General features: G+C 42.5%; 1 protein-coding gene across 1 annotated transcript in view; it reads right to left on the bottom strand.

The window, feature by feature from the left end:
• Positions 1-21682, bottom strand: part of adck1 (aarF domain containing kinase 1) — a 172115-nt gene that overhangs the window by 53299 nt on the left and 97134 nt on the right. The window lies entirely within an intron of this gene.

The following is a 21682-nucleotide window of genomic DNA, read 5'->3' as shown; positions in this document are numbered from 1 at the left end:
TATGCGTGTCCGTGTGCACGTATGTATGTGTGTGTGTTGTGTATAGTTGAGCCCCTTATCAATCAGTGAGTCAGGGCTTTTCTGCATGACTGGCCTTTTCTAATGGAGCCGCAGGAACAACAGCCACCAGGCTGTGTTACAGGCTGTATCCCTCTCCCCCCACTTCTTATGGGCAAGAAATACAATGACATCTCTCTACAATTCTGTTCCATCCGCCTCTCTCACACAAGGCTGGCCTACTGGCTTCATGACTATCCCGCTCTTTTTTTCTCTCTCTCTCTCCACCTGTCAATTCAACTTAAGTCAAAGGGTTTTATTGGAATGGGAAACATATGTTTAAACAATAAATAGAAGTAAAACAAACAAACAATCTGAAATGAACAGTGAATCCCGCTCTCTCTAAAATGGTGGCCCACTGAAAGTCAAGGAGGAGCCAAGGTGAGCCTCTGCCAAACTCTCTGGCCCCTCTAGGTATGTATGGAACAGGACCGTAGACAGACAGACAGAGAGCAAACATGGGCACAGTTTCACCAAGCTGCACTGTCAATGACACCCAGCCCACATCACACCCAGTCTTCACTCATCGAGCCCTTCACATCAAAGACAGCACACTGGGCACTGCAGCAAAAAAACACAGCGCAATGACCCCAAACTACAGAAGCATACATACAGTACACATATTCATGCGAGCAGACACACACCACACACACACAAATACACAAACAGCACCAATACCTTGTGACATCCAGTGAGAGTTGGATGATATATTACAAGTCTAGAGGTGTGTTGGTGTTGGGCTGGCTATCTGGGATTCTGCCCTGTGTGCCAGTCATCACAGGTGTGTGTATGTGTGTGTCAGTCAGGATGGCGACAGGAGTGGACACAGCCAGCCAAACAGGCGGTGAGCGGGCATAAAACAGGCAGCGGAGCGGGCAGAGACAGACACGGGCGAGAGGCCAGGGTCTGTTTCTGCCCTGCGGTGCCAGGTGAGCTGTACCACCTGTGCCAGATGACAGGTGGCAATGCCAGGGAAAAAAAGTGGGCACTCCTGGCACGCCTGAGTCCGACGAGTCACCTTCTCCCATACAGATGGGGGAAACCCATCCATATACACGACCGTTCAAATGTCTGGAGTCACTTAGAAATCTGCTCGTTTTTGAAAGAAAAGCACATTTTGTGACCATTAACATAACCTAAAAGTGATCTGAAACAGAAACCTCACAAGTCCTCAACTGGCAGCTTCATTAAATACAGTGAGGGAAAAAAATATTTGATCCCCTGCTGATTTTGTACGTTTGCCCACTGACAAAGAAATTATCAGTCTATAATTTTAATAGTAGGTTTATTTGAACAGTGAGAGACAGAATACCAACAACAAAAATTTCTGGCTCCCACATGTCTTTCATACAGGTAACGAGCTGAGATTAGGAACACACTCAGAAAGGGAGTGCTCCTAATCTCATCTTGTTACCTGTATAAAAGACACCTGTCCACAGAAGCAATCAATCAGATTCCAAACTCTCCACCATGGCCAAGACCAAAGAGCTCTCCAAGGATGTCAGGGACAAGATTGTAGACTTACACAAGGCTGGAATGGGCTACAAGACCATCACCAAGCAGCTTGGTGAGAAGGTGACAAAAGTTGGTGCGATTATTCGCAAATGGAAGAAACACAAAATAACTGTCAATCTCCCTCGGCCTGGGGCTCCATGCAAGATGGAGTTGCAATGATCATGAGAAGGGTGAGGAATCAGCCCAGAACTACACGGGAGGATCTCGTCAATGATCTCAAGGCAGCTGGGACCATAGTCACCAGGAAAACCATTGGTAACACACTTCGCCGTGAAGGACTGAAATCCTGCAGCGCCCGGAAGGTTCCCCTGCTCAAGAAAGCACATATACATGCCCGTCTGAAGTTTGCCAATGAACATCTGAATGATTCAGAGCACAACTGGATGAAAGTGTTGTGGTCAGATGAGACCAAACTGGAGCTATTTGGCATCAACTTAACTCGCCGTGTTTGGAAGAGAAGAAATACTGCCTATGACACCAAGAACACCATCCCCAACGTCAAACATGGAGGTGGAAACATTATGCTTTGGGGGTCTTTTCTGCTAAGGGTACAGGACAACTTCACCGCATTAAAGGGACGATGGACGGGGCCATGTACCGTCAAATCTTGGGTGAGAACCTCCTTCCCTCAGCCAGGGCATCGAAAATGGTCTCAACGTCAACAGTGAAGAGGTGACTGGGATGTTGGCCTTCTAGGCAGATTTGAAAGAAAAAGCCATATCTCAGACTGGCAAGTAAAAAGAAAAGATTTAGGTGGGCAAAATAACCCAGACACTCAACAGATTTGAAAAAATAAAGTGTTATAGACAAACAAATCTAAGTTTGAGGTGTTTGGATCACAAAGAAGAATATTCGTGAGACGCAGAAAAAATGAAAAGATGCTGGAGAAGTGCTTGACGCCATCTGTTAAGCATGGTGGAGGCAATGTGATGGTCTGGGGGTGCTTTGGTGCTGGTAAAGTGGGAGATGTGTACAGGGTAAAAGGGATCTTGAAGTAGGAAGATTATCACTCCATTTTGCAACGCCGTGCCATACCCGGTGGACGGCGCTTAATTGGAACCAATTTCCTCCTACAACAGGACAATGACCCAAAGCACAGCTCCAAACTATTTAGGGAAGAAGCAGTCAACTGGTATTCTGTCTATAATGGAGTGGCCAGCATGCTAACAGGATCTCAACCCTATTGAGCTATTGTGGGAGCAGCTTGACCGTAAGAAGTGCCCATCAAGCCAATCAAACTTGTGGGAGGTGCTTCAGGAAGCATGGGGTGAAATCTCTTCAGATTACCTCAACAAATTGACAACAGAATGCCGAAGGTCTGCAAGGCTATAACTGCACAAAGTAGATGTCCTGACCGACTTGCCAAAACTATAGTTTGTTAACAAGAAATTTGGAGTGGTTGAGTTTAAATGACTTCAAATGTACCTTCTGACCTGCTTAACTGCAGTTGGGGAAAACCCATGACTAAACACAACCAATAGAAGGTGCGCGCGCACACACACACTCCACAGGAATTTGGCACACACGTGGAAACACATGGCTAGAACAAAGGACGAGAGCACACAGTACTGCTCCAGTACATGGATAAGAGCTAGGCTATATACCACAACTATTTATCAGGCATCTGGTAGCCTAACACTCCTCCCCTCGGGTAGCCGAGCCCATATTTATATTATAAATCTATCTTCCAATAACAGTACTGATCTTTCCTCAAGTCTAGTAATGGGTATTCCTTCCTTCATTAATATCACTGATCACCAAACTGGGGGTTACCTGCTCTCCTCCTTATTTCCCTCTCTTCCCCTCTCCCTTCCTCCTCCCTCCCTCCCTTCCCTCAGCTGCAGTAGCAGTTGGATCAGTAATTAGCGAAGGGGTTGCGAAGGTTAAGCAGCGACAGTCCTCTGGGACCGGACTCATTACAGTATGCATACAGCCTGCCTGCCTGCGTGTCACATTAAATACACTCCCCACTGAGGCACTCTATTGTGCTGTAATAGCCTGTGTGATAGCCTGTTAACATAACAAGGTGTCACAGGCAATATGCTCCCCCACCGCAACACAGCTATAGGCCTAATGATGGTGGGTGGAATAGTGTGGTAATGTAACAAGGTGTCACAGGCAATATGCTTCCTCACACAAAACGATTTATGGTTGGCTATGTATGGTGGTGTATTCACATGTAATATGCTCCCCCCAGGAACAACACTGTATTGTAATAGTTTATAGTATCATACTAGTAAAGGATACTTATTCAGTAAGGTGGCATATGCAATATGGTCACGACATATACAGGTGTACCATCTTAAATCACTCTGTTGTCGCAAAGAATTTCCCTGCAACTGCAAACTTGTCGTGTGTTCAAGGTTTTAAAAAGGCTTCTAAAGTTCGGAAGTGCCACTTTATGATTTCAGACTTGACCAAACGAAAACGGCATCAACCTCTTACAAAAAATGTAAATGTATTATAATCCACGTAATAATTAACATGTCCTGTTGCAGCAGGATGATTCTCCTGCTTTGAGAAACTGGTCAAATTAGGAGAAAACATCTGTATGCTGCGTGCATCACAATGACTGGGACAGTTGACACACAGGAATATGTCACGTGTCGCATTCAAATGATAAGAACCCTACAAAAATATGTAATCTATCTATAAAGACCACAGCAATGTCAACACAACTTCTCTTCACTGTTTTCCTCTCCTCTCTCTCTCCATTCTTTTCTCCTTTTTTCCGCAGTGTCCCCCACGCCTGTCTGCATAGCTGACCCGGCCTGTCCTTTTATGAAATTATCGGATAATCTGCGTGTTTTTCGCGGCTGCCCTGCGGCGGGCGGCAGACAGCAGAGCAGTTTATCTAAAACCTCAGATGACTGGGAAGGCAGATCTGCGGGGCGGCTGCGATTGGCCAGATAACGCCCGCCTGACCCCTGACCCTAACCCTCCGACCGATGGCCAATGGGAAGGCCGCCGGCGGCCATGACTGTTAGCGACGCGATATTATCTCAATCAGACCGAGAAATTAAACAATAGAGAGAAGGGAGGAGAAGGCAGATGGGAGGGAGGGTAAGAGAGAGGTAGAGAGCAGGCCTAGAGATGCATCTCTAGAGAAAGAGGCTTTGGGTCAAGACCCAAAACACATACCCGAAGACCAATACAATCATTCAGCAACACAAAACACAGTAGGCCAGTCACCCACACATGCCAACCACACAAGCATCATGTCTTTAAAAGCACTTCACTGACTTCACACTCTGCAGTAAATGAAATGTCCATTATCTGTAGAAGCTGCTGTCCTGCTGGGTTATAAATATGGATGCCTGAAGGTGAAGAGCTGTATCTGTTTAAGGTGTCTATACGTCTGAGTGTTCCCTCTTACACCACAGGCTCTCCCCTCTCCTTCTCTTCCTTCAACAGCTTCCTCGCTTGCTCTTCTCTTTCTCTCTCTGTATCTCTCTTTGTATCCCTCTCCCCTCTATAAGCGGCTGAATTACCCTCTGTAGGCGGATTGAACATTAACATTTTTATAGTAAAGTGTAGTTTCAATTATTATTTAAAAAAAATTCTCCCCCCCTATTGGCAAAACTGTATTTTTCCCCTTTCAGGGCCACATTACTGTGGACCTCTTTTTGAAATTGGTGATGTTATCTTAATCATTGAAATAGAAAAATTCTAGTGTTCTACATGAAGCAGGCTGCTGTTGCTCTCTTCCACTGGAAATTGTTTTTGGTTTTCCGAGGCTATGCATTTAAATGGACACATGGCCAAATCTAATAATTCCAAATTGGGGGGGAAAAATAAAATAAATAAATAAATAAAATCACTTTATTCATTCTCAAGGCTAGAGCAAGGAAAAAAAATATGGAATTAGATTTTTTTAAATAAATAATAGTGTGCACTGGTGTTGCTTATTAAGAAGTCGGCCTAGCTGATAATGTGTGTCTGTTTAATTAAATTGCAGTTAGTACGGTAAACATTGTTACTCTAGTTTCGACCAATCCAATTATTCTAATAACTAGCTGTGAATGACATCATCATTCAGAGACTGAAAGACATCTCTGAGAGGAGAGAGGCTATACCGACACGACTGGTGCCCAAATTGATGACGTAATTCGCGCAGCTGAGGGTCGTGTGGAGACGAATGGATGAGTCCTTCCCAGCTAGTTAGCTGGCAACAGCATGGCACTAGTTAAAAGGTATATAAAAAAGCCATGTTTATTTCAATGGGAGAGGAAGAAATAACTTGAAGTGTTGGTCACCATCTGGATATCACCGTGACATGCCAATTAGTTAGGGATCGGCATCTTTTTATATACCTTTTAACTAGCGCCATGCTGTTGCCAGCTAACTAGCTGGGAAGGACTCATCCATCACAGGTTTAAGGGAAACAACAAAATGTCGGTACATAGGTGTCTTATATCGGATGAAAGCTTAAATTCTTGATCGTATAACTGCACTGTCCAATTAACAGTAGCTATAACTGCAAAAAAAATCCATGCTATTGTTTGAGAGCTCCTAACAACAAAACACTTTTCTCACAGTGATAGGTTTGATAAATTCACCTCTGAAGGTGAAATGTGTTCTTACATTCTGAAATCTTGCTCTGATTTATCGTTCCAGAGATAACATGAAGTGTCGTTTTGTTAGATAAAATCCTTTTTCATATCCTAAAAAAGGTCCATATAGCATGCACGATGGATTTTGTATTTCCACTTGCTCAATTTGCAAAGAAAGGAATCTGAAAATCTCACCCTAAACGTTGTTTCAACCAGTCAAATCGCGTTCGTATGTATTCCTCAGAGATCTCAGAACGTAACCAGACTTCACTATATCATTAGGGGTGTAGTATATCCTATAGAACACCATATTTGGTCAGAGAGCGACGCATTCATGGCACGCCGATGACACGGCGTTCTTCACTTGAACGGCTAACTTTGTCAAATAAGCATCAAATCGGGGTCAAACAAAGCTAGCTAGATAGCCAATGAGCTGGGCTTTATGGGAGTATCCGGAAACCATGTATCTGTCGTAAAATGTAGCTTCTAACCTTGTACGACAGCATGCCTTTTCATTTTGGACAAAAATTATAAGAATATTCAGTTATGAAAACTGGTTGTTTTGCAAATGTTGAACTTAAAATATGGCTACTAATACTGGAGAAGCTAAATCAAAGTCCAAGTATACAGATTACGATTTTTTTGCAGACAAATGTAATATGAATGCAAATGTCTCCTTCACGATTTGCCCAAATGTACCTGAGTGACTTCAAGCTAAATGTCATATTTCAAGTTATCCGTCAAACTTTGCACACATACTGCTGCCATCTTGTGGACACCATCGGAATTACAACCAGAGGGATGGCTGGAACAGGACCTTTCTGCTGCATTTCAAAGATGGTGTTAGAGAAAAAAAAGTAGTTTTTCTTTGTATTTACTTCTACCAGAAGTTCTCCTACATTCAATTCACATTTCCACAAACTTCAAAGTGTTTCCTTTCAAATGGTACCAAGAATATGCATATCCTTGCTTCAGGTCCTGAGCTACAGTCAGTTAGATTTGGGTATATCATTTAGGTGAAAATTGAAAAAAGGGGGTTGTCCCTATAAACGTTACGACAAGCCAGTGCAACGGTGTTGTATTGAGATGCTTGCCGACATGAGTTGCTTCCCACCGGGCAACAGTTGCCCAAGTCGCCGGTGGTAGTTAACGAGTCCAATTTGTTCCATCCCACTTCATTTGATTTGGAGTAGGATAGGAGCCTACATGAGAAATAGCTTGTAATAGTGGTAATAACCATCTGGATGTCACTGTGATACAGCAGAAGGTTAAACTACACAATTGGGAGAGTTTGCACTGCAAGCTGGCAACATGGGGCACAGTGATCCTCGCTCTCTCTTGCCAAGCACTGCTGTCCAGCAGTAAGGAGAAGTAGCTAGATAGTGTATCCAATATCAGGCCATGGTGACCGCTAAAGTACAAATATTGTAAAAATGTACAATTACTCAAACGGAATGATTCTGAACACTCTTCCAAGTCCCAACTTCGGAACACAAGAATAAACTAGCTAGATGGGAATGGCTCATCAGGACGACTGATTGGCTGAACCAAATCCGTTCGTCTCCGCTCGACTCTCAGCTGCGCGACACGTGCGGCCTATAGGGAGTTAACCCAATAACGTCACCTTGAAAAGCAGAACCATTTTACTGACTGGGTTGGAAAATGAAAGTGTTTGAAAACGAGGTCAGGTCAACCTCAAATTGCACATCTCTCTGTCACCGTAACCTTCCCTTTCGGTTTTTCAATTTTTTTTCCCTCCCTCCTTCCTCTCTGCAGGTGGCCAGTGTAACCACAGGCCTGGGAGAAAGAATGACAGACTGTTCTGCAGCTCCAGCCTTTTTATCCGGGACCTTTCGGCTCAGAGGATAAAACAGGGACAAAAGCACTTAGCTGCCGGCCTCGCTATCTCCTGTACTGACATTATACAGTACAGGGGTCTCTCTCTCTCTTCCATCCACATCCTTCTCTTTCTCTCTCCCCTTCCACCACTATCTTCATTTCCTCTCTTCTCCCTCGCTCTCATGCTGCGCCTTATCTGAAGGAAATCTTTGGACCATGGACCCTGCAGAGCACAAATCCCAGAGGGGGGTCGCGTTGACCCCTAGGCACCTGCTGAGATCAAGCCTCAGGGTTACAGCCTACCATGACACCACACACACACACACACACACACACACACGTGTACATACACAATGCAGAAACACATTTATGAATTCATAAGCACAGGTACACACACTGAAGGATACACAGTGCCTTCAGAGAGTATTCACACAGATTTTGTTGTTGTGTTACAAAGTGGGATTAGAATGGATTAAAAAAATGTTTTCATTTTTTTTAATCGACGATCTACACAACATACTCATGTCAAATTTTTGATTAGAGTATTCAAATCCCTGAGTCAATACAATCACCTTTGGCAGCGATTACAGCTGTGAGTCTTGGTAAGTATCTAAGAGCTTTGCACACCTGGATTGGAAAATATTTGCCCATTATTATTTTTTTAATTCAAGCTCTCAAGTTGGTTGTTGATCATTGCTAGACAGCCAATTTCAAATATTGCCGTAGATGTAAGTCAAAACTCAGCCAGTCATTCAATTTCATCTTGGTAAGTAACTCGAGTATATATCTTTTTTTAGGTTATTGTCCTGCTGAAAGGTGGATTTTTCTTCCAGTCTCTGTTGGAAGGCAAATTGAACCAGGTTTTCCTCGTTGCCTGTGCTTAGCTGTATTCCTTTTCTTTCTATCCTGAAAAACTTGCAAAAGACAAGCATACCCAGAACATGATTCAGCCACCAGTATGCTTGAAAATATTAAGAGTAGCACTGAGAGATGTAATGTGTTGGATTTGCCTCAAACATAATGCTTTGTATTCAGGATTATTCTTTGACACATTTTTTGCAATATTATACTGAATCAAAATATAAATTCAAAATCTTCAAAGATTTTACTGAGTTACCGTTCATAAGTGAATCAGTGACTTTAAATAAAATGAATTAGGCCCTGATCTATGGATTTCACATGACTGGGCACTGGTGCAGCCAACGCCTGGAAGGCCCACCCATGAGTTGCTGAGGGTGGGCACCCACTTGGCAGCCAGGCCCAGCCAATCAGAATGAGTTTTTCCACAAAAAAGGGCTTTATTACCGACAGAAATACCTCCTCAGCAACTCCTTCAGACGATCCCACAGGTGAAGGTCAAAAACACATACGAATATATTAGCACCACGTTATGACCAATTTTTTTTAATTTCACCTTTATTTAACCAGGTAGGCTAGTTGAGAACAAGTTCTCATTTGCAACTGCGACTTGGCCAAGATAAAGCATAGCAGTGTGAACAGACAACAGAGTTACACATGGAGTAAACAATTAACAAGTCAATAACACAGTAGAAAAAAAGAGAGTCTATATTCATTGTGTGCAAAAGGCATGAGGAGGTAGGCGAATAATTACAGTTTTGCAGATTAACACTGGAGTGATAAATGATCAGATGGTCAAGTACAGGTAGAGATATTGGTGTGCAAAAGAGCAGAAAAGTAAATAAATAAAAACAGTATTGGGATGAGGTAGGTCAAATTGGGTGGGCTATTTACCGATAGACTATGTACAGCTGCAGCGATCGGTTAGCTGCTCAGATAGCAGATGTTTGAAGTTGGTGAGGGAGATAAGTCTCCAACTAATGTACAGTCCGAATACAGAAGATGCTAACACATAGTTTGTGTATGTGTGAGTGTGACCTTACTAGGCTGTGTACTAGGCTTGGGCAGTATACCGTTATTACCATATACCGGGGTACTTGGAAATAGCCACGGAATGTAGCTACTTTTTTTTGTTACACTTAAGTAAATACCTGCAGTCAACTTGTATAACACTTAGGAGATAAAGCAGTACACACACACAGCATGCATAAACACAGGTACACAACAACGTTAAACACCTGTCACCTGGAACATTTTCTTCCTCTCTGAACACAACGACTCGATCTGATCCTGTTTTGTACTCTCTAGTAGGTCAACCCTGTCAAATTACATCCCTAAATCATCATAATGTATAGGAGAAGAACAGTTTTTTTGTTGCTTTGGTAGAGGAGAGGGATTAGAATGACTCCGAATTTGATCCAGAATCCAGATACTCTTGGATGGTATTTCTGGAGGCAGCAACATGGCGCCCAGCTCTAAGGAAGTAAGGAAGGTCTCTCTCCATCTTATGCGGGCAGGGAGAGACTACAGAGTATACGAGTGGCCAGAGCTATGATGACTGGTCAAAGACGAGTCCTATCCTACCAGCCTGCTGCTCCACTAGCCCCAGGCCATGCACACACACACACACACACACACACGCACACACACACACACACACACACACACACGCCAGCTGTGATCCAAAGTGACATTTGAACAGGAAAATTCTTTAGGAGCAAGCGTTTCATCTGGGCATGTTTAAACAGGCAAATTAACTTCGATCTCTGCCCTCCAGGCTATGGACCCATTACATGTTTTCTCTGGCTCTCCCTCCATCCTGGACATACGTTTTTTTTATAAGTACACATTTTTCCCAGGATTGCTGTTTGAATTTTCGTTTGTAGAGGAGGTTCCACATTAAAACAGATTGTGTTCATATCGCACACGTTACACTAATTGAATATACATCTATAAAACCTTTTAACGCTGCAGTCCTAGGGACCATATCAAATAAACCTGGATATGTAGACTACTCAATATGAGTTATTTTGGGAGTGCAGGTCTGGCTACTATATGTGGGTGAAGGACAGGTTTGGCCCAGAGGCGAGGCTGGGTCAGCGTCCCAAATGGCACCCTATTCCCCATGGGCCCTGGTAAAAAAAAAAAAAAGTGCACTAAAATAGGGAACAGCCTGCCATTTGGGACTCAACCCGAAATTATTGTTCCAGCTTTAACAGGGGCCTGTGAGTAGCTCTTTAGTGGGTCTGCTGATAGTACATCTATCAGACAGAGAGCTCTCAGGGAAACGTATTACTAAAGCTATACACCTACCTGCCGGGGGGACAACAGGAGCAGAAAATGATGTTTCCATTCTATGCCCTGGGATTGGACACGTTTGGAATATCACACACACACACAACAATTTTGGCACTTGGCACACAAAGGAATACATTAGCACGGTGTTGTGACATGATGTACAGTCCGAATACAGGAAATGCCAACACAGTTTGTGTGTGTGTGCATGTGACGTTACTAGTCTGTGTACCACATATACAGGGGGACTTGGAAATAGCCACAGAATGGTTTTTCAATACCGTCAAACTGTTTTTTCTTCTTCTATAATTTACAATATTTGTAGCTACTTTTATAAGTAAATACCTGCAGTCAACATGTGCAATACGTTAGGAGATAACGTATTTCACTGGTCACCTTTTTCATTATGAAGCTTAGCGATAGTCCTCAGTCACGTTGTTTAGTTTACAACGACGAGAGACCGGAGCCTTGTGAGTCACTCACTCGTTGTTGTGCAGCATGCACCAGGTGATCTAGTAACCGTATGGAATTAACAACTAAATGTTTGCCATCTAGACATCTTATAACTATCATGTTAACTGTCTGAAATGTGCCAAATGCTCTGCAGTTGTTCATTTGGTTTGCTAGCTAAGTGGTAGGCTTCTCTCAAAATCAAGCTTCCCTTGTAACAGCAGAAAATCCCCTACTGGATTAAGAGACATGCTGTATAAAATCCTTTGAGGCTCACTTGGGAGAGCAAGTGAGCCAGGGTTGAGGGTGCCATTTGCTATGGGATATTTCATATACTTGTTATCATTGCTAACATTTGTGACTGGTTTCAGGAAACTAGGCATATATCGCACGTCACTACTTCACAGGAGAGCCATTTGAACAAAAGCTTTAAAAAATAAATAATTTAAATTAGGTTTTTGGGGGGGCAGAAATGCCTTCTGGAACATGTGAACTTTCATGTGCCTTAATAAAAGTTGTATGCCATCTGTAAATATGAATACAATTGTTAAAATTACAACCCCAGTTTGTTTAGCCACAAACAAAGTCAGCAACCTTCACACTTGGCTGACACAATGAGTGGGCTGGACATGCTGAGAGATGAGTTCAGATTGGTCTGCTATGCAAGCTTCTGTCTGTTGGAGCTGGTCATGTGTAGGTAATCCTGACTAATACCGTGTGTGTGAATATATATATATTAGATAGTAATAGAACTTCATAAGTGTTGCTCTCCACTTTCTGTAGGACAGAGTTTTGAAATCAGTGGAATTAGAGTGTGATAGCTAAGAAGATGGAGAAAACACCTGTCTACGGATTACATCTTCAAACTACGTGCAACCATGGCATCCGTGACAGAGTGAGAAGCGTCTGTCCATGTATAAGAGATAGTGTAGCTAGCAACACTTTCATATATTACACATTTCTAATTTGGTCAGAAAGTAGTTTCCATTTCAAGTTAAAAAAGTACTGTTAGCTAGCTAGCTAACATTGGCTGGCTCGCTATCTAATGTTACGTGTACGATCTGTGTAGTAAAATTATTTGTATCACAGAGCCATGAGTTGGGATTATGGTTAATTGTTTAGCTACATGTCTAAACAAAAAACTCCACTATGCAAGTAACCATTTCAATAGAATGTTATCCAGCTCTGCTAGGGAGAGTATTTATGCTGCAATAGTTTGTGTTGAGGGCCTAGGGTCAGTCTATTATATCTGGAGTATTTCTCCTGTCTTACACAGTGTCCTGTGTGAATTCAAGTACGCTCCCTCTAATTATCCCCCCCCTCTCTGAGGACCTGAGCCCTGACTCCTTGCTGTCCTCAGTCCACCTGGTCGTGCTGCTGCTCCAATTTCAACTGTTCTGCCTGTAGCTATAGAACCCTGATCTGTTCACCGGACGTGCTACCTTGTCCCAGACCTGCTGTTTTCTACTCTCTTTCTCTACCAAACCTGCTGTCTCGAACTCTGAATGCTCAGCTATGAAAAGCCAAATGACATTTAATCCTGAGGTGCTGACCTGTTGCATCCTCTACAACCACTGTGATTATTACTATTTCACCCTGCTGGTCATCTATGAACATTTGAACATCTTAGCCATGTTCTGCTATAATCTCCCCCGGCACAGCCAGAAGAGGACTGGCTACCCCTCAGAGCCTGGTTCCTCTCTAGGTTTCTTCCTAGGTTCCTGCCTTTCTAGGGAGTTTTTCCTAGCCAATATGCTTCTACATCTGCATTGCTTGCTGTTTGGGCTTTTAGGCTGGGTTTCTGTATAGCTCGTTGTGACATCGGCTGATGTAAAAAGGGCTTCAGAAAAACATTTTATTGATTGATGTCACTGCAAAAACTGTTGATAGACCTACACTACCGTTCAAAAGTTTGGGGTCACTGAAATTTCCTTGTTTTTGAAAGAAAAGCCATTTTTTTGTACATTAAAATAACATCAAATTGACCAGAAATACAGTGTAGATATTGTTAATTTTGTAAATGACTATCGTAGCTCGAAGCAGCAGATTTTTTTATGGAATATCTACATAGGCGTACAGAGGCCCATTGTCAGCAACCATCACTCCTGTATTCCAATGGATTAGCTAACACAACGTGCCAAGTTTATCATCATTATAAAAGGCTAATTGATCATTAGAAAACCCTTTTGCAATTATGTTAGCACAGCTGAAAACTGTTGTTCTGATTAAAGAAGCAATAAAACTGGCCTTCAGACGAGTTGAGTATCTGGAGCATCAGCATTTGTGGGTTCGATTACAGGCTCAAAATGGCCAGAAACAAATAACTTCCTTCTGAAACTCATCAGTCTATTCTTGTTCTGAGAAGTGAAGGCTATTCCATGCGAGACATTGCCAAGAAACTGAAGACCTCGTACAATGCTGTGTACTGCTCGCATCAAAGAACAGCACAAACTGGCCCAAACCAGAATAGAAAGAGTGGGAGGCCACGGTGCACAACTGAGCAAGAGGACAAGTACATTAGTGTCTAGTTTGAGAAACAGACACCTCACACGTCCTCAACTGGCACATTCATTAAATAGTACCTGCAAAACACCAGTCTCAACGTCAACAGTGAAGAGGCGACTCCGGGATGCTGGCCTTCCAGGCAAAATTCATCTGTCCAGTGTGTGTTCTTTTGCCTATCTTATATTTTCTTCTTACTGGCCAGTCTGAGATATGCGGTCATGAGGTATGCGGTCAGCTGTAGGGCTGGGCTCAGGGAAGAGGACGCCCCTGCCTTGCATAGTCCCGTGGGACATCTTAATTGGGCATGGGACACAAGCTAAGGATTGATCACCCTTTAGCTGGCCACCTTTGATGAGGGTGTTTAGTGATTAAAGGCCGAAACACCCACTCATTCGAAGGCACACTGCTGAGGATGTGTCCCAAAATTGACATCTTAACCCAGTCTAAAATATAAACCTCCCATGCCGCTCTGTCAACATCACGGCAAATCTCATGTGAGTGCATTCCATCTATTGGCACAATTCACAGTTTTTAACATCTTGTCCCGTGTTTTATGATTCTTTGCAACTCTGCCTAGAAGGCCAGCATCCCGGAGTCGCCTTTTCACTGTTGACATTGAGACTGGTATTTGTGGGTACTATTTAATGAAGCTGCCTGTTCTGCTCTCCAGTGGTAGTACCAAAGAAGGGCTCTCCAGTAGTAGTACCAAAACATTCAAAGGCCATTTTCTCAAAAGTGAGGTTACAATTTTATCAACTTACAAAGCAGAATTACTGTTCCATTGTTCCTCAACTGTAGTGTATGATATACCATTTTATTTGAGCTCCAAGTCTACTTTTATCCAATGTAAAAATGTAAAAAATAATAATAATTTCCGATTTAGCTACATAAGACCGAATCGGGCCAGTGGGTCACATTTGGATTACAGAGGCTCAGTGGGGTTTGAAAATAGCTCCCCTTGTGTTCGGTGACGGTATTACTGGATATCCCAGGATGGCATACGGTCAGTATGAAGGTATGACAATCTGGATACTTCCCAAGCCTACTGTGTACTGTATTGTACCAACACACTCAACAGTCACCAATTCACACCACACAAACGTTATATACCAAAGCAATCTGTTTTCCCTACGGCATCGTCGGTTGCAATCATTGGAAGTTAAATAAGGCCTAGCAGTTTCGACACATCCAAGCAGTGGAATATTTCTCTTATAGTGGCCTGACTGCTGTAGCCTGGTGGCTTCGTCACTTTAGCATGGCCGATGGAGGTAATGACTAGTTTTAGCAACAAAACACACAGACAAAACAGCACAACCAAACAGCAGAGTGTGTCTCGCAGCCACTGATGCAATGTCCTGTTCGCTGCTGCTGACACTAATAGTGGTGAACATTGTTGCTTCTTTCACAAGGTGTAATTAAAAAAACGCTGTAATCTTATTTCTCTCTCTTCCTTTCTTACTCGTCGGCATTTACAGATGAGCGGAGTACCAGCCCACTTTGGGAACGGATGCTACATGAGCTGGAGTCTCTCTCTCGATCCGTCAGCACGTGTTTTAAAGGGGATACGAAATCCGATTCTAAGGGGTAATGAAAGGGTGTATGTTGTAATTTAGAAACTTCCGGATTAAATTGCAGTGCTGTACAGAACACACAGCAGGCAGACAATCAGATTTTTTTTTCACTCTATGAGAGGCAGAGATCCATGCCGGGTGTATGTTATGCAGATAGCCATCTAAGAACAATGTCTTTGATTGGTAAACAATGTCTTTGATTGGTAGAATTTGAACACACATTCCTGTTAAATATACTGTGATGTTGAATGAGTATCATCACACTGAATAAAGCACTGTGAGGTCTCTAGCCTATAGTAAGAACCCTACATTCATTCATAAATTATTCAACCAACTATAAAACAATGAATAACAGTCAATGTACAACATACAATTGTGTGTTGGATACGCCATAACGTCGAATGATAAATGTAGCATTTTTATCACTTTAAAACGTTGAAGGGTGAGTGTAGTCTTCAGAGTCACCTTTAACCTCCATATTCCTATTCAGGCTGTTTAACACTAGAACCTCTGGGCCTCAATGGAACATCCTTCAAGCTAAAGAGCAATCATTCTGAACATGTTATTGTGTTATGATACAGTAGGCTATATGTAAAAACAAAACACGCCAAAAATTCAAGTGTTCAATAAATGTTATTTGTGGAGTGTCTTCGTTACAACTATGAAACAGTAACAGCTTATTTTTATAACGACAAAATAAATGTTAAAAAAATACTCCAACCACCAAGCCAGTGAGAAGACCCGCGGTCAAATGAGGCCAAGTGGCCTTGATAAACAGGGAAACTCGGAGAAAAAGCAATAAAAGCCTAAAAATGAATGCAAGTCATCAGTTGGATATAATTGAGCTGTTATCCTTGTCCTAACAGTTGACACACTTTGATATACAGCATTGTGTCTATGGTGACATTGCTCCCATGCCAATGTAAGGTTCCACAAGCCTCATCACCACATTCTCCGACACTTGCGCCTAATGCCCGATGTGGATATTTTCCCAGATACTAAAAGTCGTTCAGCATGTACAATTACCCACGCTCTCCCTGTGTAGCAGACTCCAAGTATACCAGAGTAGACAGACAAGAACGCTTCAAATCAAATTTTATTTGTCACATACACATGGTTAGCAGATGTTAATGCGAGTGTAGCAAAATGCTTGTGCTTCGAGTTCCGACAATGCAGTAATAACCAACAAGTAATCTAGCTAACAATTCCAAAACTACTACCTTATAGACACAAGTGTAAGGGGATAAAGAATATGTACATAAAGATATATGAATGAGTGATGGTACAGAGCGGCATAGGCAAGATACAGTAGATGGTATTGAGTGCAGTATATACATATGAGATGAGTATGTAAACAAAGTGGCATAGTTAAAGTGGCTAGTGATACATGTATTACATAAAGATGCAGTAGATGATAGAGTACAGTATATACATATGAGATGAATAATGTAGGGTATGTAAACATTATATTAGGTAGCATTGTTTAAAGTGGCTAGTGATATATTTTACATCATTTCCCATCAATTCCCATTATTAAAGTGGCTGGAGTTGAGTCAGTGTGTTGGCAGCAGCCACTCAATGTTAGTGGTGGCTGTTTAACAGTCTGATGGCCTTGAGATAGAAGCTGTTTTTCAGTCTCTCGGTCCCAGCTTTGATGCACCTGTACTGACCTCGCCTTCTGGATGATAGCGGGGTGAACAGGCAGTGGCTCGGGTGGTTGTTGTCCTTGATGATCTTTATGGCCTTCCTGTGACATCGGGTGGTGTAGGTGTCCTGGAGGGCAGGTAGTTTGCCCCCGGTGATGCGTTGTGCAGACCTCACTACCCTCTGGAGAGCCTTACGGTTGTGGGCGGAGCAGTTGCCGTACCAGGCGGTGATACAGCCCGACAGGATGCTCTCGATTGTGCATCTGTAGAAGTTTGTGAGTGCTTTTGGTGACAAGCCGAATTTCTTCAGCCTCCTGAGGTTGAAGAGGCGCTGCTGCGCCTTATTCACGATGCTGTCTGTGTGGGTGGACCAATTCAGTTTGTCTGTGATGTGTACGCCGAGATGTGATGTGTACGCTTAGATTGGGTGAACTGATATAGGGTACCTACCATTTTAAGATTAGAACTATGATTAGAATGGATAAATAGAATGGCCCGCCCCTGTTCTTCGTTCACAATTGGTGATTACATAATTATGCATCGTTCGCTTCCCCTAGCTCATCAACTCACCCCTTCTCCCCATCATACTTTCCTTCATTTATTTTATCTGTTATGTGTGTGAAATTAGTGTCGGTGTAGTTTAGGTTCAGTTGTCGGGTGATTATGAGCTGGGCACTGCACTTTCAACTGTCTGAAGTAGAGGTCGGCCGATTATGATTTTTCAACTCCGATACCGATTATTGGAGGACCAAAAAAAGCCGATACCGGTTAAAATCTTTGTAATAATGACAAATACAACAATACTGAATGAACACTTATTTTAACTTAATATAATACATCAATAAAAATCTATTTAGCCTCAAATAAATAATGAAACTTGTTCAATTTGGTTTAAATAATGCAAAAACAAAGTGTTGGAGAAGAAAGTAAAAGTGCAATATGTGCCATGTAAAAAAGCTAACGTTTAAGTTCCTTGCTCAGAACATGAGAACATATGAAAGCTGGTGGTTCCCTATAACATGAGACTTCAATAAGAGGTTTTAGGTTGTAGTTAATATACCAATTATAGGACTATTTCTCTCTATACCATTTGTATTCCATATACAGTGCCTTGCGAAAGTATTCGGCCCCCTTGAACTTTGCGACCTTTTGCCACATTTCAGGCTTCAAACATAAACATAAAGTTTTATAACTGTATTTTTTTGTGAAGAATCAACAACAAGTGGGACACAATCATGAAGTGGAACGACATTTATTGGATATTTAAAACTTTTTTAACAAATCAAAAACTGAAAAATTGGGCGTGCAAAATTATTCAGCCCCCTTAAGTTAATACTTTGTAGCGCCACCTTTTGCTGCGATTACAGCTGTAAGTCGCTTGGGGTATGTCTCTATCAGTTTTGCACATCGAGAGACTGAAATTTTTTCCCATTCCTCCTTGCAAAACAGCTCGAGCTCAGTGAGGTTGGATGGAGAGCATTTGTGAACAGCAGTTTTCAGTTCTTTCCACAGATTCTCGATTGGATTCAGGTCTGGACTTTGACTTGGCCATTCTAACACCTGGATATGTTTATTTTTGAACCATTCCATTGTAGATTTTGCTTTATGTTTTGGATCATTGTCTTGTTGGAAGACAAATCTCCGTCCCAGTCTCAGGTCTTTTGCAGACTCCATCAGGTTTTCTTCCAGAATGGTCCTGTATTTGGCTCCATCCATCTTCCCATCAATTTTAACCATCTTCCCTGTCCCTGCTGAAGAAAAGCAGGCCCAAACCATGATGCTGCCACCACCATGTTTGACAGCGGGGATGGTGTGTTCAGCTGTGTTGCTTTTACGCCAAACATAACGTTTTGCATTGTTGCCAAAAAGTTCAATTTTGGTTTCATCTGACCAGAGCACCTTCTTCCACATGTTTGGTGTGTCCCAGGTGGCTTGTGGCAAACTTTAAACGACACTTTTTATGGATATCTTTAAGAAATGGCTTTCTTCTTGCCACTCTTCCATAAAGGCCAGATTTGTGCAATATACGACTGATTGTTGGCCTATGGACAGAGTCTCCCACCTCAGCTGTAGATCTCTGCAGTTCATCCAGAGTGATCATGGGCCTCTTGGCTGCATCTCTGATCAGTCTTCTCCTTGTATGAGCTGAAAGTTTAGAGGGACGGCCAGGTCTTGGTAGATTTGCAGTGGTCTGATACTCCTTCCATTTCAATATTATCGCTTGCACAGTGCTCCTTGGGATGTTTAAATATTTTTGTATCCAAATCGGGCTTTAAAATTCTTCACAACAGTATCTCGGACCTGCCTGGTGTGTTCCTTGTTCTTCATGATGCTCTCTGCGCTTTTGACGGATCTCTGAGACTATCACAGTGCAGGTGCATTTATACGGAGACTTGATTACACACAGGTGGATTGTATTTATCATCATTAGTCATTTAGGTCAACATTGGATCATTCAGAGATCCTCACTGAACTTCTGGAGAGAGTTTGCTGCACTGAAAGTAAAGGGGCTGAATAATTTTGCACGCCCAATTTTTCAGTTTTTGATTTGTTAAAAAAGTTTGAAATATCCAATAAATGTCGTTCCACTTCATGATGGTGTCCCACTTGTTGATTCTTCACAAAAAAATACAGTTTTATCTCTTTATGTTTGAAGCCTGAAATGTGGCAAAAGGTCGCAAAGTTCAAGGGGGCCGAATACTTTCGCAAGGCACTGTACCTTTGACTATTGGATGTTCTTATAGGTGCGTAACTAGCTAGCCATTTCACATCGGTTACACCAGCCTAATCTCGGGAGTTGATAGGCTTGAAGCCATAAACAGCGCAATGCTTGAAGCAGAGCAAAGAGCTGCTTTAAATTTTTTTTTAAATAAATCGGCTAAATCCGTGTCCAAAAATACTGATTTCCGATTGTTATGAAAACTTGAAATCGGCCCTAATTAAATCAGCCATTCCGATTAATCGGTCGACCTCTAGTCTGAAGAATGAGCGGAGCAGGCCCTAATGTTGGGCGGGGCAACGAGGAAAACCATTCAAGAAAATGACATGACTAAAACTGATTATAACCCTAGTTCTGTTTGGCAGTATTATATAGCCTTATTTAGGAAAAGTCAAGGACGGGGGGGGGGGCAAGACTTAAAAAAATGAAATTATGAGCGGTCAAAATGGCCGCTTTAGCAGTTTTCGTGTTAGGCCGGAAGGCAGAGACAGTGGCAGAGAGGGATGGCAAACAGAGAGAGGAGTCCGAGTCCCAGGCCCCACCATACATCATGATCACAGACCTGTCAAAACTTACTGGGACCAGTAATGATCGCTACTAGCGCCACTCCACTCTGACCTAAAACTCCATTCACAACTTCTATTGTCTGACCTGCTTAGGAAGTTAAGACAAGACAAACGGTCCATCAGAACAATAATGGTGGATGGTTGCTCTCGGAGGCATTTGGGTTCAAATAAATCAATAACTAACAATAGTGGTTCATTAAAAACAGTGACCTACTGTCAAGATATCATGTTGAACATTTAAACATTGTGAACAATGAACATGTAAAAGCAAAAAGGTCTTCAGAAAATGAGACAGTGCAGTCCTAGACACCGTAGACCAGGGGTGAGCAAACATTTGGCTCGAGGGCCACATCGGAATTTCGAAATTCAACAAAGGGCCACATATGTTTGTTTTTTTACCGCTTTGTTTGTCAAAATTAATTTCTACATACTACAATTTCTCCAGCCCACTGGCCGTAGCTTGCCCAGCCCTGCCGTGAACTATACAGTGCATTCGGAAAGTAATCAGACCCCTTGACTTTTCCACATTTTGTTACGTTAGAGCCTTAATCTAAAACGTATTAAACTGTTTTTTTCCCTTATCAATCTACACACAATACCCAATAATGACAAAGCGAAAACAGGTTTTTAGACATTTTAGCAAGAAATACCTTGTTTACGTAGGTATTCAGACCCTTTGCTATGAGACACGAAATTGAGCGCAGGTGCACCCTTTTTCCATGGATCATCCTTGAGATGTTTCTACAACTTGATTGGAGTCCACCTGTGGTAACTTCAATTGATTGGATATGATGTGGAAAGGCACACACTTGTCTATACAAGGTCCTACAGTTGACAGTGCATGTCAGAGCAAAAACCAAGCCATGAGGTCACCAGAATTGTCTGTAGCGCTCCGAGACAGGATTGTTTCGAGGCACAGATCTGAGGAAGGGTACAAAAACATTTCTGCAGCATTGAAGGTCCCTAAGAACACAGTGGCCTGAATAATTCTGTCCGTCTGGCCAAACTGAGCAATCGGGGGAGAAGGGTTTTGGTCAGGGAGGTGACCAACCCGATGGTCACTCTGACAGAGTTCTTCAGTGGAGATGGGAGAACCTTCCAGAAGGAC

The sequence above is a fragment of the Oncorhynchus mykiss genome, chromosome 19 (assembly GCF_057628025.1).
Source record: "Oncorhynchus mykiss isolate SJ-2025 chromosome 19, ASM5762802v1, whole genome shotgun sequence".
NCBI lineage: Eukaryota > Metazoa > Chordata > Actinopteri > Salmoniformes > Salmonidae > Oncorhynchus > Oncorhynchus mykiss.
This window is presented reverse-complemented; position numbering and strand designations above follow the sequence as displayed.